This window comes from Babylonia areolata, chromosome 8 (genome assembly GCF_041734735.1).
Source record: "Babylonia areolata isolate BAREFJ2019XMU chromosome 8, ASM4173473v1, whole genome shotgun sequence".
Taxonomy (NCBI): domain Eukaryota; kingdom Metazoa; phylum Mollusca; class Gastropoda; order Neogastropoda; family Buccinidae; genus Babylonia; species Babylonia areolata.
In genome coordinates, this window is record NC_134883.1 from 23032104 (window position 1) to 23044735 (window position 12632).

Genomic DNA, 12632 nt, shown 5'->3' on the forward strand with positions numbered 1-12632 from the left:
TAGATATTCGATTCAGGTGTTTATTTCTCGTTCCTCAGATTACGTTGATGGTGAGAAAGGAGCAAGGACATTCAGATGAATTGATGACTTCTCCATGACCAGTACACTACATCATGAGGGTTTGATTTGTTTGTTTTTTTCCCATTGAGTTCAGCAGAGAGTTAAGAAATCGTTGTGGTTGGATGGATATCAATTTCGCTTGGGAAGCCGGGTCAGCACATTCGGAAAAGATCCTGTCTTTTTCCCTCAGCCTGCAAATAAAATTAGAGGGGTGTTTTTGAAGCAAAGATTGTGTATTCAATGCAACAAAACAAGACAAAACAACAACAACAACAACAACACACACACACATTCCAGACGACTCACAATTATTCAGGGAAAGACTTTGTATTCAATACAACAATATAGGTTCAATGAAATATATTTCAGAAAAGTACCTGTCAAAATCATTCTCTCTTACACCACAAAAGTGAGCAGGTTACAGCACCCACAACCACGAGCTGGATACAATAGTGATCCTTCCTGTCTTATTACTACTGTAAAAAGATGAAACTCGTCTATCAAGTCAATATAATGACCGTTGTCATAGTAACACCTATATATCTAATTAGTAATACAAATGATCAAATACTCTCTACGCAGTAACTACTACTACTGCTGCTACTGCTACCCAGTCACTACTACTACTACTACTACTGATGCTACCCAGTCACTACTACTACTACTGCTACTACTGCTGCTGCTGTTGCTGCTGCTACCCAGTCTCTACTACTACTACTACTGCTGCTGCTGCTGCTACCTAGTCACTACTACTACTACTGCTGCTGCTGCTGCTACCTAGTCACTACTACTACTACTGCTGCTGCTGCTGCTACCTAGTCACTACTACTACTACTGCTGCTGCTGCTGCTACCCAGTCATTACTACTACTACTACTGCTGCTGCTGTTGCTGCTGCTACCCAGTACTACTACTGCTGTTGCTGCTGCTACCCAGTCACTACTACTGCTACTACTACTTCTGTTGCTGCTGCTACCCAGTCATTACTACTACTACTGCTGCTACCCACTACTACTACTACTACTGCTACTACTACTTCTGCTGCTACCCAGTCATAACTACTACTACTAATGCTGTTGCTGCTACCCAGTCATTACTACTACTACTACTACTACTACTACTACTGCTGCTGCTGCTGCTACCCAGTACTACTACTACTACTACTGCTGCTGCTGCTACCCAGTACTACTACTACTACTACTACTGCTGCTGCTGCTGCTGCTGCTGCTGCCACCCAGTCACTACTACTACCCAGTCACGACTACCAGCAATTTAAAATATTCGTAAATCATGTAAACATTACATCCTCATCCGCAAGCAGAGGGAGACAAGACACGTCACTTGCTCATTCAACAGTGAAAGCGAAAAAGTGAAGGCGTCTCCATTCTCCCCACTCTGCTCCTATCCTGTGAACAACGTTCAGCTAATGTTCATGCTATGTTTCACGTGCGACACTCGTTTACGTATATTGTCCTCAAGAAGCCTCAGTGATGGAAAAAACACTGCACTCTCTCTCTCTCTCTCTCTCTCTCTCTCTCTCTCTCTCTCTCTCTCTCTCTCGCACGTACACACACACACACACACACACACACACACACACTAAAGATCAATTTGACTTGGCTCCACACACACGCACAGACACACACACAAATATATATACATATATATCGGTTGCCGTGGGTTCATTTACGTGCCGTTCTTCAGTACAGTTCATACCGAAACCACTTACTTCATGAATCTGACTCCAGTTTCGAAATTCATAACCCGGGTTAGGACTCTTTTGAGTGTCCCCATCCCCTTTCCTTTTATCTCCATGTTCATGTGTGTGTTTTTTTTTCTGCAGAAAGAGGGTGGGAAAAGGTGGTTGGAGGACATGCGGGGGTTGGGAGGGAGGAGATGGAGGTGGGGGTAAAGGGGAATGGAGGCGAGATATCATATATTATATATATACGATAGTCAGTCGTGTTGGACTATGACCATCAGAACAGCAGAGAAGGCAACTGCTGTTCCGACTATTTGGGCTAGAATTTGATTATAGTGGAGAGTGTCTTGCCCAAGTAACATCCCCACTCTCTCGGCCAAGAGGGTTTTAGGACAGTCGGCGTTGGGATGGTTCCCAAAGGCCAGCTAGCCCCCAAGGCTGCAGCACGAAGAGCCAGTGCAACTTTGCCTCCTAGTTTGAGAGTCATAGTCCTTCACAAAAGACTAAGCTGTAAATGATTTCCCATTGACCAGAGAAACCATTGATAATACAGCTCTCACTTTGCAGTTAGCCCAAATGTAAACTTTTTTGGGCGAGATATCATACATCAGAATTAACGCCTGTTTTCTTCGCACTGAACTGTCATTATGGAATCAATGTTCATGCATGACATTCCCGAGGTTGATTGTTTGTTTGTTTATTTGTTCTGCAATGTTTCTTTATATTCGATTCATGCAGAAACAATTTATATCAAGGACCTTAAAAACAAACCCACCAACAACAACTAGAATTGAGTCATATGTTATTTCCAGAAGGTTTTTATGCAATCATAAATCAGCCCCAAGCGAAATTTCATCGAGAAAATGGAGATGATTACATTAAGCGTTTGCCTGTTGAGAATTTATTTGATGGCAATTCTCCTTCTTTAACCCCCCTCCCTCTTCCTCACTCTTTCTCTCTTTCACATAGACACACACACACACACACACACACACACACACACACACATGCACACGCACATACACACACACACACACGCGCGCGTGCGCGCGTTTGCAAACACACACACAGAACCACACACACACACACACACACACACACACACACACACACACACACACACACACACACACAAAACCCCCCAAAAAACAACAACAACAACAACAAACAAACAAATAAAAAACAAAAAACAAAAAACAGAAAACAAAAACAAAACAAAACAAAAAACAAACAAACAAAACAAACAAACAAAAACAACAACAACACACACACACACACACACACACACACACACACACACAAACTCATATGCACACACACAATTTCACAATCACATACACACACGATCACACACACACACACACACACACACACACACACACACACACAAATTCACACATGCACACACAAGCACACGTACACACACACACACACACACGCGCGCGCGCAAAGGAATAGGGAAAGGAAGGTCAAGCAAGAGTGTCATGAAAAACGTTATAAAACACTTCATCTCTCAGCTCTTCATCTCATCACTTTCACGCGATATTTTTATGTACGTGTCGCGCGTTATAATTAAACTTTTGACCCGAGCCCATTCCCATTTACCTGGGGAAAACACAGAAGGAGGGGTGGCAGGAGTGGAAGCAGGGAAAAAAATTAATCCGTAACCGTGTATTTGCATATCATTTATTGGGATATAATATCATCAAAAACTATGATTGAATGAATAAATGAATAAATGATTAGACGAATGGTGAACGAACAAATGAATAAAGTAAAGGAATGAATGAATGAATGAATGAACAGATGAAAGAGTGCAAGCAGGAATGAATGAATGGTTGAATGAATGAAGAATTTAGTGGATAAATCATGTACGAATGAACGCAGTATATAGAACATTTTAAGGCACTGTGGCTTTTGTTTCATCTTGGTATGGTTAGGTTAGTGTCATTATTTCAATACATTCGAGGCGGTTTTTTGTGAGTGAAAACAAATCAAAATAAAGATTAAGCTTTGATAAATATACACTCTAAAAAAAAAAAAAATAAAATAATTTTTAAATAAATAAATAAAAAAGGATAGTAATTTTCCAGCTCTTTTAAAGACTTGTGTAGAGTCTGTATCAGTAATTTTCACTGCTTGTGAACTCACCAAATCCTTAGCGGAATGGAAGCTCAGTGGTAACGCGGCCGCCCAGGAAGCAAGATATTCTGAGAACACAGGTTCAAATCCCAAACTCGCCGGTATTTCATTGATTGACTGATTGAAATGGATACATATATAGCGCCTATCCTCGGTCGGAGACCAAGCTCTAAACGCTTTACAAACACGGGGTCATTTGCACAACAGGCTGCCTACCTGGGTAGAGCCGACTGACGGCTGCCACTGGGCGCTCATCATTCGTTTCCTGTGTCATTCAATCAGATTTCAGGCACGCACACATACACACTCAGACAGACATGTAACATTTTACGTGTATGACCGTTTTTTGTTTATCTACTCCGCCATGTAGACAGCCATACTCCGTTTTCGGTGGTGTGCATGCTGGGTATGTTCTTGCTTCCATAACCCACCGAACGCTGACATGGATTACAGGATCTTTAACGTGCGTATTTGATCTTCTGCGTGCATATACACATGAAACGGGTTCAGGCACTAGCAGGTCTGCACATATGTTGACCTGGGAGATCGGAAAAATCTCCACTTTTTACCCACCAGGCGCCATCACCGAGATTCGAACCCGGGACCCTCAGATTGAAAGTCCAGCGCTTTAACCATTCGGCTATTGCGCCCTTTGGTCATTCGGATAAGACGATAAGCGAGATCCCGTGTCAAGCATGCACTTAAGTAGCAGCGCACGTGAAAGACGCCCCAGGCAAAAAATCAACAACAAAAAACAAAACAAAACAAACAAAAAACCCAAAGAAACAAACAAACAAAAAAACAACAACAAATAAACACACACACACACACACACACACACACACACACACACACACAAAAACAACAACAAAAACCAATAACAAAAAAACCCAGTGTTGTCCCTGACAAACTTTTGTAGAAAAATCCACATTGATAGGGAAACAGAACAACCAGTCGGTTAGCCTCATCTGGTTCAAGGAAGCCATCAGTTTGAAGCGGTATTTCAAAGTGTGTTTGGTTATCTAGTGCTTCTTGGAGGTGGATGAACCAGTCGAGGAACCGAGGGTTTGTTCCCCCCCCCCCCCCACGTCCCTCCCCCCAACCCCTCCGCAAGAGGTACTAACCATCCCTGAACAACCCAAAGTGCCCGAAGTGGGGTTTTCTTCTGTTCTTTTGTTGTTTTTGTTGTTGCTTATTTTCCCTTGCCATGACGGTCGGTTTTCATACTGAAAGCATGTTAAAAATGCATTCACTCCTAATTCAGAAATGTAACAGCAAAGAGTTAAGGTTTTTGTTTTAAAGTTATATTTCATCCATTTGTTAAACATTCTGAGTTTATCTTCATGAATGGAACCAAACTAATACGGTGAAAATACTTGAGCAAATTACAGCTCTCTGTCTTTCTGTCTGTCCGTCTTTCTTTGTCTCCTTATCTCTTTCTGTCTCTCTGGCTATATCCATCTACTCCATCTTCATTCTCTGATGAGGGAAATATATAGTATTCTTTTATAACCGTGTAGTTGCGTTCTGGCACATTTTCGCATTGCGTGTGTGGGGACGGGAACCTAGGGTTACGTGGGTGCGGGGGTGGGGATGGGGGGTGAGGGTCGGAGATGAATACGTGCGCGTGTGTATGCGTGCATGCGTGTACATTCGCACACTTAATACATTGTCTTCACTATCGGCCATTTCATAAAGCTTCGCATTTTGCTCTGCTCCTCTGGTCCATCATTTCATCGAGACATCTCACTGTCGCGTTCAATCGTTTTTATCAATGTCGGGTATTTCATTCTTATTTTCTAACGCGTCCATCAAATTATCCCCTCTCTATCTTCCTTACCCCATCTCTCTCTCTCTCTCTCTCTCTCTCTCTCTCTCTCTCTCTGTCTTTCTGTCTCTGTCTGTCTCTGTCTCCCTCTGTCTCTCTTCTATTTCATTCTGTGTACTTTCTGCCTCTCTCTCTGTCTCTGTCTCTCTGTCTCTGTCTCTCTCTCTGTCTTTCTGTCTCTGTCTGCCTCTGTCTCTCTCCTTTTTCCTTCTATCTGTGTACTTTCTGTTTATCTCTCTGTCGTTTCGTTTATTTATTTATAGTCTGTTCATCTAAGATAATGATATTAGACTGAAAATAAGTGATATTATTATTATTTGGATTATTATCATTTCTATCATAATGATGATCATTGTCATTATTCATTAGAAACGTAACTCTCTCTCTCTCTCTGTCTGTCTGTCTCTCTCTAAACGTTCATATGTCGACAGTGGGAGTAAGTGAGAGGGAAAGATAATTTCACAAGGGGAGAGAACTAGTCCCGCTGAAATAAACACACATGAGATGAGAGAGAGCGAAGGAAAGGGAAGTAGCAAAGATGAGGACAAAAACGAAAGAAAGAAAGGATAGAAAGAAAGAGAGAGAGACAGAGAGAGACAGAGACAGAGAGACAGAGAGAGACAGAGACAGAGAGACAGAGAGAGGACAGAAACAGTAAGAGCAACAAAAGGAAACAATAAAGCGATAATTGGATCAGTTTAACGTACGGGGAAAGAATGAACCGACCGACCGAAAAGAAAAAAAAAAGATATATGAAAGAAAGATACATTAGGGAAAAAAAACCAACAACAACAACTCAAACACAGACATAAATCCCCTCTTTCTTCTCCCTACCTCTCTCTCAATAAAGAAAGAAATGCATTAGAATGGTGATTGAATCAACAGGGATACAGGAGGTGGGAGGGGGGGGGGGGCATAAGAACGAAAAGACAGAAAATAAATCAAAGAAAGATGAATCGGAAACGAATAAGACAAGAAAAATAAATAGCAGATTTGAAAAAGAAAGAAAGAAAATAAAATGAAATAAAATAGAATAAAATGAAATCACCACTCAACATTATGGAAGTATCCTCCATGTCCATTCTTCATGCCAAAGGAGGCGACGGAATGTGCTTCCCCTCATTAGAGAGCCTTCAGAAAGGGGCGATAATGAAGGGGGAATGGTAGGAATGGATAGGAAGGAGGGGAGAGGTGACTGGGGGGGACGGAGGGGGGGCGGGGGGGGGGGGGGGGGGTAAAGGATCTCACAGATTGGAAGGAAGGAAGGAAAACTCAAAGCTGGCCCTGACACTAAAGTGTGATTAATTAAAACGATGACTCCGTATGTTCAAGCAGCTATTGGGGGTAATCACTGGAATTAGATGGCACAGACTGTGTGGGAAGTGTTACGTGGAAGTAATACCTTTGCGTGATAATCTTTGAACTGCGTTGACTTCACCGCGGTTACCAGTCAAACAAATATCGGTATCATCTTTAGAATGGAGCAGACACTTTTTTGTGCGCGCGCGCAGAGAGAGAGAGAGAGAGAGAGAGAGAGAGAGAGAGAGAGAGAGAGAGAGAGAGAGAGAGAGAGAGAGAGATTCAAAGATTCAAAAACTTTATTACATTGAGAGAGAGAGAGAGATTCTTTATTTCGAGGATAATAGATAAGCACTGGTGTGCTTTTTTACATCCAGTCCCCGCCCTGAATAGCGTCTACTCTACACAATACTACATAAAATGAAATGAGAGAGAGAGAGAGAATGTGAGAGGGAGAGAGAGAGAGAGAGAGAGGGGGGGGGGGAGAATGAATGAATGAATGAATGGATAATTTTTTTTATTTTCAGATGGTAATAGACTAAGCATACATGCTTGTTTTCACCCAGCCCCCGAAAAGAGAAAAAGTGAATAAAAGATGGTAATAATAATAATAATAATAATAATAATAATAATAATAATAATAATAATAATAATAATAATGATAATAATAATAATAATAATAATAATAATAATAATATAATAATAATGATGATGATGATGATGATGATAATAATAATAAGAAGAAGAAGAAGAAGAAGAAGAAGAAGAAGAAGAAGAAGAAGAAGAAGAAGAATAACAATAATGATGATGATGATGTTGATGATGATAATAACAAAAGAAGGGAAAAACTGAACAAGCAAGAGAAATATCAAAGAAAACATTTAAAAGACGAGAAGAAGAAAAGGAGATAGTTACATAGATTGATAGATATACAGAGAGATAGAGATAGAGAGAGAGAGGGGCAGAATGAATGAATGAATGAACAAATGTTTTATTGAGGGTAAACTGGATAAGCTGAAAGCTTCTTTACACCATGCCTTTACTCACACACACACACAAACACACACACACACAAACACACACACGCACACACACGCACAAAAGAAGAAAAAAATCGGTACGGACACTGTAGACAGTAACAACAACAAGAACAACAAAAGTCAAACACAAAACATAAAAAATAACATGGAATATAACTCAGTCACACACACGTACGCGCACATACGCACCAGCTTACGCACGTATGCATACACGGGCTAATATACACAAATACTTCTGAGCTCTTTTCCCTGTTCACACATTGGCAGAGAGCAAACGAAAAATGTTATTGTGTAGAAGCTCTCGCAAGAAGCTCAAACAAAACATGACATACAAGACAGATTAATTTCGGTCCATTTTACAAGTTTATCAACATCACTCTGCAACTCAGTACATACAGCATCGACATTTGTTTATTTTTTTATGGAGGGTTGTGTCATCAGCAAAAAGTTCACAAGAAGATGAAACGTAAAATGGAAGGTCATTTATATATATTGAAAATAAAACAGAAAGAGAGGGAGGGAGGGAGGGAGACAGACAGACAGACAGACAGACAGAGAATGAAAGACAGAGATTTCAAAGAAAGAAAGAGAGAGAGAGAGAGAGAGAGAGAGAGAGAGAGAGAGAGAGAGAGACAGAGTCAGAGACAGAAACAGACAGAGACACAGAGAGTGAGAGACACAGATGACAGTCAACAAGAGAATTAACAATAAAGTGGTAATTGAATATGTTTGAATTAAGAGAGGGAGCTGGAGGAGGAGGAGGAGGAGGAGGCAAGAAACCTAAAGACAGAATATAATTCAAAGAAAAATCAAATCAGAAAGGCGCGCAAGAATCATAATAGTAATAATTAAAAAAACAAACAAAAAAACTCCACAAAAATCACAACCCCTCAGCACTATGAAAAGCGTTCTCCATGTTCAAAACTTCATGCCAAAAGGAGGCGCGACGAAGTGTGCTCCCCTTCATTAGAGAGCCTTCAGAAAGGGCGATAATGAAGGGGAGCCGGAGAGGGGTGGGAATGGTTATGAAGGAGGGGAGGCGGGGGACGAGGGATGGGGTGGGGGAGGGGGGAGTACCTCACAGATAAGATAGGAAGGAAGAACTGAAGTGTGATTAACTGAACGTTGCCTTCGTGTGTTCAGGTGGCTATGGGTAATCCCCTGGCATTAGTTGGGACAGTCTGTGCTGCAGGAAGCTTTACAGCGGAAATCAGCACCTGTAGCGTGATCATCTCCAACACCGCTGTTGGATTCTCGTTAAAACAACACGATCTCCCTTGTAGCGCATTTCGTGCCGTTCTAAATTGTCTGTCTCTGTCTCTGTCTCTGTCTGTCTGTCTGTCTGTCTCTCTTTCTCATCCTCTCCCATACCCATCTCCCAGTTCTCTCGATTTTGAATTGTGGTCCATGGCCAAAGTTAAAAAAAACAAACAAGCATTTTCGTTCGTTCGTTCGTTCGTTCGTTATCTCTCTCTCTCTCTCTCTCTCTCTCTCTCTCTCTCTCTCTCTCTCTCTCTCTCTCTCTCTCTATGTATATATATATATATATATATATATATATATTTTTTTTTTTTTTTTTAACCTTTTTGCACTTCCTTCTAGAGTCAACGTTTCTTGGGGGAGGCATCGGAACTTTGCTTTCGGAAATGTGGGCCAAAAGATAATACCTTAATAAGCCATTTGTCGAACACAGACACGGTTACCATGACGAAGAAAATACTAGGTACTCTCTGGACGTTGTGTGATATCAGCGTCACCCGATACGTCAAGATGATAACAGGAGGATTTTTGGTTAATGTTCCGTCAAACATATCGGTGATTGAAGACATTTTGTTAAAGTATTTATGAATACATTTGAGTATTATCGGTTAGAAGGGATGGGAGATGTGAATGAATGGAGGGTTGGGGGAAACTGGGCAAATGAGGGTGAAATGGGGGTGAAATTTGAAAAAAAAAATCAATACACAATTACAGGAAATTACTTAAAGGACTTCGTAAAAGAGAAGTCGCTAAACTGACAAGCGAAACAACTGATCATGAATGCAAAAAGTCAAAAACATCAACGTTCTCAGTCACTTGTGAAGACACACTTTAGCGTACAAAAGGCTTCATCAAGCTACAGTTAAAAATTATATGCTTAATTGTCAGGTTACTAAAGTATATGCGCTTGACATTAGAACAATACTTGGTCCGTAATGAATTTGATAAAAGTCTGAGAGCTAAACTCAGAATTGGTCTGCGAATCGGACCAAAGTCTGAGAGTCAACTGACGAGGTTTTAGACTTGAATTCAAGCACCTATAAAAGTTTCTTCTAGTTGTGTGGTATCAGCGTCACCCGATACGTCAAGATGATATCAGCACGGTTCCTTGTATGTCACCGTGTAACGCTGTTAAAACATGATCACAAACTCTCTCTGTCTCTTTCTCTGTCTCTGTCACACACACACACACACACACACACACACACACACACACACACACACACACACACACACACACACACACAAGCACGCACGCACACGCACGCACAGACGATTGCAAACCAATTAATTTGAGATTTTTTAAAGATTGTTAATATGCACCTAGTCAGGAGAGCTAACAAAAAGAACGAACAAAAAGAACGTAAGAAAAGAAAGAAAAGGGAAGAAATTATATTAACAATAATATTTCTAAAAAAAAATATCTCCCTTTGTTGCTCATTTCAAAATCCGAATGCCAAAGGAATCTGTTCTCCTTCATTAGAGATCCGTCAAGAAATGACGACAATAAAGGGGCTGGAGGGAGGGGGGATGAAGGGGGCGGGGGGGGAGGAGGGAAGGGAACAAAGGGACAAAGGGAAAGGGAGGAAGGGCTGGAGACTTTGAGTTAAAGGGCCTGCTAAAGGACCTCACAGATGGGGAGTGGGCGGGGAAGGAGGAGGGTAGCGAAAAAGGGAGAGAGAGAGAGAGAGAGAGAGAGAGAGAGAGAGAGAGACTGACACTGACACTGGCACTGACACTGACACTGCAGACACTGATTTTAACTGTGAAGGCACACACACATCAGAGAGAGATATAGATAGATAGATAGATAGAGAGAGAGAGAGAGAGAGAGAGAGAGAGAGAGAGAGAGAGAGAGAGAGAGAGGGTGAAATGGGAGAGAAAGTAAGAAAGAGAGAGATAAAGAGAGAGAGAGAGAGAGAGAGAGAGAGAGAGTGTGTGTGTGTATGGGGAGAAATTGAGAGAGACAGAGACAGCGAGAGTGTGAGAGAGATAGGGACAAACACAGAAATAGCGAGAGACCTGAAAAAATAGTGTCAAATTTTAAATGCGCATTTGAAATTTGGCACTATTTTTTCAGGTCGCGGCCTGCAAAATTGGCGAAAAATGGACATGTCGGAATAATCTGTGTAGCACATCTTTCTGTATAGTTTTGGACCTCCCGAGTCCAAAAATACCACATAAATAGACCTGCATCAACTCAGTTCCGAGATATCCGCATTTGAAATTTGACACTATTTTTTCAGGTCGCGGCCTGCAAAATTGGCGAAAAATGGACATGTCGGAATAATGTGTGTAGCACATCTTTCTGTATAGTTTTGGACCTCCCGAGTCCAAAAATACCACATAAATAGACCTGCATCAACTCAGTTCCGAGATATCCGCATTTGAAATTTGGCACTATTTTTTCAGGTCGCGGCCTGCAAAATTGGCGAAAAATGGACATGTCGGAATAATGTGTGTAGCACATCTTTCTGTATAGTTTTGGACCTCCCGAGTCCAAAAATACCACATAAATAGACCTGCATCAACTCAGTTCCGAGAAATCGGCATTTGAAATTTGGTCTTATTTTTTCAGGTCGCGGCCTGCAAAATTGGCGAAAAATGGACATGTCGGAATAATGTGTGTAGCACATCTTTCTGTATAGTTTTGGACCTCCTGAGTCCAAAAATACCACATAAATAGGCCTGCATCAAATCAGTTCCAAGATATCCGCATTTGAAATTTGGCACTATTTTTTCAGGTCGCGGCCTGCAAAATTGGCGAAAAATGGACATGTCGGAATAATGTGTGTAGCACATCTTCCTGTATAGTTTTGGACCTCCCGAGTCCAAAAATACCACATAAATAGACCTGCATCAACTCAGTTCCGAGATATCCGCATTTGAAATTTGGCACTATTTTTTCAGGTCGCGGCCTGCAAAATTGGCGAAAAATGGACATGTCGGAATAATGTGTGTAGCACATCTTTCTGTATAGTTTTGGACCTCCCGAGTCCAAAAATACCACATAAATAGACCTGCATCAACTCAGTTCCGAGATATCCGCATTTGAAATTTGGCACTATTTTTTCAGGTCGCGGCCTGCAAAATTGGCGAAAAATGGACATGTCGGAATAATGTGTGTAGCACATCTTTCTGTATAGTTTTGGACCTCCCGAGTCCAAAAATACCACATAAATAGACCTGCATCAACTCAGTTCCGAGATATCCGCATTTGAAATTTGGCACTATTTTTTCAGGTCGCGGCCTGCAAAATTGGCGAAAAATGGACATGTCGGAATAATGTGTGTAGCACATCT